The sequence below is a fragment of the Aegilops tauschii genome, chromosome 5 (genome assembly GCF_002575655.3).
Source record: "Aegilops tauschii subsp. strangulata cultivar AL8/78 chromosome 5, Aet v6.0, whole genome shotgun sequence".
Taxonomy (NCBI): Eukaryota; Viridiplantae; Streptophyta; class Magnoliopsida; order Poales; family Poaceae; genus Aegilops; species Aegilops tauschii.
This window is the reverse complement of record NC_053039.3, coordinates 407,295,153-407,301,152: the sequence shown is the minus strand read 5'-3', so window position 1 is coordinate 407,301,152 and position 6,000 is coordinate 407,295,153.

Sequence of the window (6,000 nt, the reverse complement as noted above, 5' to 3'; positions counted from 1 at the left end):
ATCGACAACTATCCAGCATGCATCTACAATATTAAGTTCATAAAGAACGGAGTAACGCATTAAGTAAGATGACATGATGTAGAGGAATTAACTCAAGCAATGTGATGAAAATCCCTTCTTTTTATCCTCGATGGCAATAATACAATACGTGCCTTGCTGCCCCTACTGTCACTAGGAAAGGACACCGCAAGATTGAACCCAAAGCTAAGCACTTCTCCCATTGCAAGAAAAACCAATCTAGTTGGCCAAACCAAACCGATAGTTTGAAGAGAATTACAAAGATATCAAATCATGCATAAAAGAATTCAGAGAAGATTCAAATAATATTCATAGATAAGCTGATCATAAATCCACAATTCATCGGATCTCGGCAAACACACCGCAAAAAAGTATTACATCGAATAGATCTCCAAGAATATTGAGGGGAACATGGTATTGAGAATCAAAGAGAGAGAAGAAGCCATCTAGCTACTAGCTATGGACCCATAGGTCTATGGTAAACTACTCACGCTTCATCGGAAGGGCAATAGGGTTGATGTAGAAGCCCTCCATGATCGAATCGCCCTCCGGCAGGGTGCCTGAAAAGGTCCCTAGATGGGATCTCACGGGTACAGAAGGTTGCAGCGGTGGAAAAGTGTTTTCGTGTATGCCTCTGGTGGTTTGGGGATATATGGGAATATCTAGGCGAAAGAATTAGGTCAGGAGGTGCACGAGGGGCCCTCAAGGGTGGGGGCGCGCCCTCCGTCCTTGTGGCCACCTCGTGGCTCCTCCGACTTCATCTCCAAGTCTCCTGGTTTTCTTCTGGTTGGCGGCTCAGGGGGGTGCAGGTTGAAGATGAACTGTAGGCCCTCCCTAAACTACATGTGAAGTGCCTCTCTGCTACCATTGCGTTCAACTTCGACAGTAACATTGAGATTCCACAGTAAATTTCAATTTCGACAGTTAAGTTCAGAGTCAACAGTTTTTACCTCACCTGTTGTAGTCAGGTGGTTTTTGGTGATGTAAATTTTACATCTATCACCTTTTGGTAATGTATTTTACATCATCTATTGGAGATGCTATTAGAGTCCCACTTGAGATTAACGATGTATGTCTTGTACTGCTTCAGCCTCGACGTCTTACGGCTCGCCGGAGCTGCTCCAACGACGGAACCATCCATCACAACAGAACAGTGCCCTGGACGCCGTCTACAGATTCCTCAGATCTTCCTCCACACCTCCGACAGCCACCTTTGCCTCAACTTCTTCAGTGACCAACCCAATGATGCTGAGGTCGACACGGCTACGACAAAGAGGTTGTACACTTGTCGCGTCACTTATTACTCTACATTCATGTCGATCCATTAGGGCTATTTTGGTTCAAAGGAAAAACATAGTAATAGGAAATTTTCCTATGGCACTCTACTATTCAATTATTCATGCATTTTGTTGAAAAGAATGGAGCAAAACATCCACCTGGACCTACTTTTCAAAATCCTATGCATGAAAACAAGACCAAGTGCATTAGTGGCGGAATAACATTCTAACTATACACGCTTTCATATGGTTTCACTTTAATTTGGCCATGTTTCTTTGCATTCCTCTGCTCTTCCAATTCCTGTGAACCAAACACCCAAGTTGACAGAAATCCTGTGTTTACAAATGCTCTGTTTCCCATGTGCATTCCTATCCTATTCCGGTGTTTTTCCTATCCCTGCGTTTTTAGAATCATGCAAGCCAAAGGAGCCCTTACAAAATTACTTCAGTTATAGGTAGGTGTCGAAGAAAACTTTGTGTGGTTTGTCCTGCTCCTGCCGCGACGTCGTCCACCTCACTGGAGCTGCTCCATCGACAGAAACATCCAGCAAACCAGACATCACGACTCCTGACCGTCTTTCGCCGCCTCAGATCTCCTTCCCTACCGTCGACACCCACCGCAATGGCATCACCATCATTGACTCAACAGATGAACCTGAGGAGTACACGGTTCCGCAAGAGAGGTCGCGCTCTTTTGTTTCTACTTATGTTATGCATTGCTTAATATTACCTGCTACTTTATCGTCTTGTTCACCTCTTAGACTCCAAGTCAGGTCCAAATTAATGTTCAAACTTGAGTTCTAAATTAGTTGTGGGGCACATATCCAGGCAGTAATGAATAGTATCTCTGTCTAATATCTGGTTCACCTAGGGTATGCCTATGTTGTTCATCTTAGGTGGGAAACAAATAGTAAAGCAATCATCATCTGTCTTTTTATTAAATTAAAGCAATCATCAGCCTGCTATCATTATTTTTGGATCCATCCACTGGTTGTTACCATCACACTAGATTTCTGCATGCTCTCCTTACATAATTTCACTATATTTTTTGTATGCATGTCAGATATTGTACACATCACTCCATGTAGAGAAAAAGAGAAGAGTTTTGCACGGCAATACAATGTCATGCAGACATCGCTCCATGGTGGGTTCAATGGCAAACCCTCACCCCCTCTCCAGATTGTAATCTAGAGGAAGAGATCTGTTCTGAGGCGGATTCAGACGTAGCTGACCACTCCTATTTACCCCCCAAGGTGTTTGCTCTAACTTGGCATGATGATGTTAGTCATATCATGCATATGTTGCCTTGCAGTGCCTACTTTCGACATCATATATGTCATCTACTTAGTTTAGACATGTTCTGTAATGCCAGCTGTTTCGTTCTATATCATATATGGGAATTATGCAGTCTCATGTCATTTAGCCAGCCATAATATATGTGAAATGTGCAATGCCATCCTGTTTAACCAGGCATCATATATTTGAATGATATCTTGCCCATCCTTTTCTTCATTACATTTCCATTTGTCGATAATGTTTGTACATTAAACTACTCTTCCTGTGAATCAGCCATTTGAGTGGGTGATGGAAAAATCTGGAGTGAAAACAAGGCCTTCAGAGCAGACAGTGCTACCTGTCGAAGCAGATCTCTTGCTGGGTCCCGATAGCTCCTCAGAGATGGATTCAGAGATAGATGACCAGTCCTATTCCCCCACCGAGGTGTATGCTCTAACTTGGCACGGTTATACTGCTCATATCATGCATATGGTGTCTTGCATTGCATAGTTTAGACATCATATACACAATATTCAACACCATGTTCTTAGATCAGACATCATATATGCGAATGCCCTCTGCTTAGCATATAAATCACATATGTGAATTAAATCATGTGATCCTGATTACTTAGATAACATGTATGTGAATTATGTCATGCGATCCTGTTTAGTTAGTCATCATATCTTTGAATTATGTTATGCTATGCTATCCAGTTTAGATAGACATCATATATGTGAAATTATGTCATGCTATCCATTTTAGTTAAACAATATACATGTCAACTATTTAATGCCCTCTTTCTTCCACACTATCTATTGCATCTGTCTCTCATACAATGTCTGTACATTCAACTATGTTTCCTGTTTATCAGCCATTTGAATTGGAGCAGGTGATGGCAGTATCTAGCGGAGTAAAAACACGGTCTTCAAATAAAACAGTGCTACCTCTTGGCGGAGATAGCACCCCGGTTGTACATGCACGAGAACCAGCCCTACCACACATAACCTAGACTCTCATAGATTGTACCCCTACTGCGATGGACGGAGAACCAGCTTCACCCAATCTAACCCCAAACCCAACAGATAGTAACCCAGTTCCCGTTGACACAGCACCATCTCCACCACAGAGCTCCCAAACAAGAGCAGATAGTAAGGTAGCTCCAGTGCCCAAAGCGCCAGTACTACCATGGCGAACCCCAACTCCACCAGTTAGTACACCTATTCCTGTGGAGGAAGCACAACCAGCCAGTCATAGTTTAGCATCTATCGCAATTGATGTTGTTAAATCCTATGTGCGTATCTTCCCATCATGGAAATTATACTGAAAGATGAAGGAAAATGCCAGTTGCAGGTGTTTGTCCAGGAGTTATGTGTAAGTAATGTTATTCAGGGCAATTACTTTGCTTTGTCCCATACATTCTACCTCCATGATGGTTATAATACAACAAATTTTCCCATTTTTCTCTATAGAGAAGGACCGATTTGGAACCTCAGGATGAGGTAACTCGTGCTAATACCTCTGCTATCTTCAAGAATGCTTGGTGGCAGTATTGGAATTACCTGAAGCAAACGTGCTTCACTGGCAAAGAAACTCATCCAATTCCCTTATGTTCTCCTGAGACACATTTACTGGACGATGACTGGGAACGCCTTGTTCTGTACTGGTCCCGAACCAAGAATGTGGTAAGGTCTATGAGCTCTTTTTTTAAGTACTATATGCTTGCGTCTTACTGTACTCTGTTCATGTAGAACAAGTGCTTAAACCTGAAGAACAACTGTTCTCATTTAAGATTCCATTGCTATCGTGCATACTGCTTTGCTCTTGTATCACTATATTTACTCATACAAACTTATTTTTAAATTGAAGGATCCAATCAAAACTCCAGTGGCACAACATGTATGTTTACGCATGTTTCTTTAACAGGTTTGCTCTTATAAATAGCTCTGTTGATTTCAATTTCAATTGTGTATACAATTGACTTCTCATATCATGCACATTACTAGCATCACAACAGAGCCAATAGTGTTGTTGTACATGTAGACCTGTGGTACCCATCTGAAATCTTGTTGTGCCGTGTAGTTTCTCATGCTTTGTATTCTTTCAGTGCCGCTTTCTATTGAACTGATATGATTTGAACCGTGTCTCTATTTTGATTTGGCAAGACAATGCAGTGACCACTGGACATAGATATATGTTTGTTTGATGCTTTTATAATGTACTGCTTGGCAATAGAAGGCTTGGTAGTTTAATCTTGTCCGCCTTACTAATGAACTAGTTCGCCGAAATGAGTTTCATATACTAGTACATGCTAAACCTGTTATGTGTCTGCTTGTTTCTTCTTTTAGAATGCTGACAGAATATTGGGGAAGAGTGCCTTATTAAGCAATGGTAAAGGAAGTAATGCAGATAAGGTTCAGGATAGTGAGACATCCTTGTTGGTCTCCAACAAAGCTGATAAAACAGCTAAGGAAAACTATCTTGAAGACAGTGAGACAACCCCAAAGTCCTGTCTTGGTTTAGTGTTCGAGTTACTGGCCACTACCGCTGGCACAAGCTATTCAAACTCACTGTCTGAATCAGTTCGGTTTCTTGAGTCTCAACTACAAGCTGAAAGACATCACTCAGTTGTGCTGCGACAAAGAAGCGGAAGGACTGCGGAAGTCCCTGGAGCATTCAGATGCATACTTTCTGGTGCAACAGCAAGCGTTGGAGGATTTTAGTGCCAAACAGGACAAAGCTAATAAGCTTGCTAAGCTTATTGCCAGCATGGTGGATACCCAGGATAATGTTTCCTGAGCTCTTCTGAAGTTGTTTCAGTTATGGACTTGTTTTGTTGCCGCGTTTATCTGCACTGGTGGCCAATTTAGACGGCCAGTGTATGTAATATGCTGCTTTGTTCCCTATATTTGCACTGGTGGCGAACTTTGATGCCCAGTGGATGTAATATGTGTAATAGCCGTAATAGCCTAGCGTTAGTTGCTTGCTTATTTATTTCCTTATTGTCTTGTTTAGTTGTTTGCTTGTAGTCACTGTAGTTCTTTTTCCGCGTTTTTCTAGTGGCCACAATAACCTATTTTTGGTAACTAGGCCACAATAACCATGGCAACACGAGGACTGTTGTAACCATGGGCCTCCTGCGGGCCGTAGGATCCATGGGCCTTCTACAGGCCGTAGGATCCATGGGCCTTCTACGGGCCGTAGGATCCATGGGCCCTCTATGGGTCGTATGATCCATGGGCCTTCTACGGGCCGTAGGATCCATTGGCCTTCTATGGGCCGTAGGATCCATGGGCCTTCTACGGGGCGTATAATCATTTTGCCAAACATGGGCCATACTATTCGTGGACCATAATGGGCCATTAATAGGCCATATTTGTTAACGCTATGAAAACAGCCCAACGGGTTAACGGGCCACAAATGGGCCGAA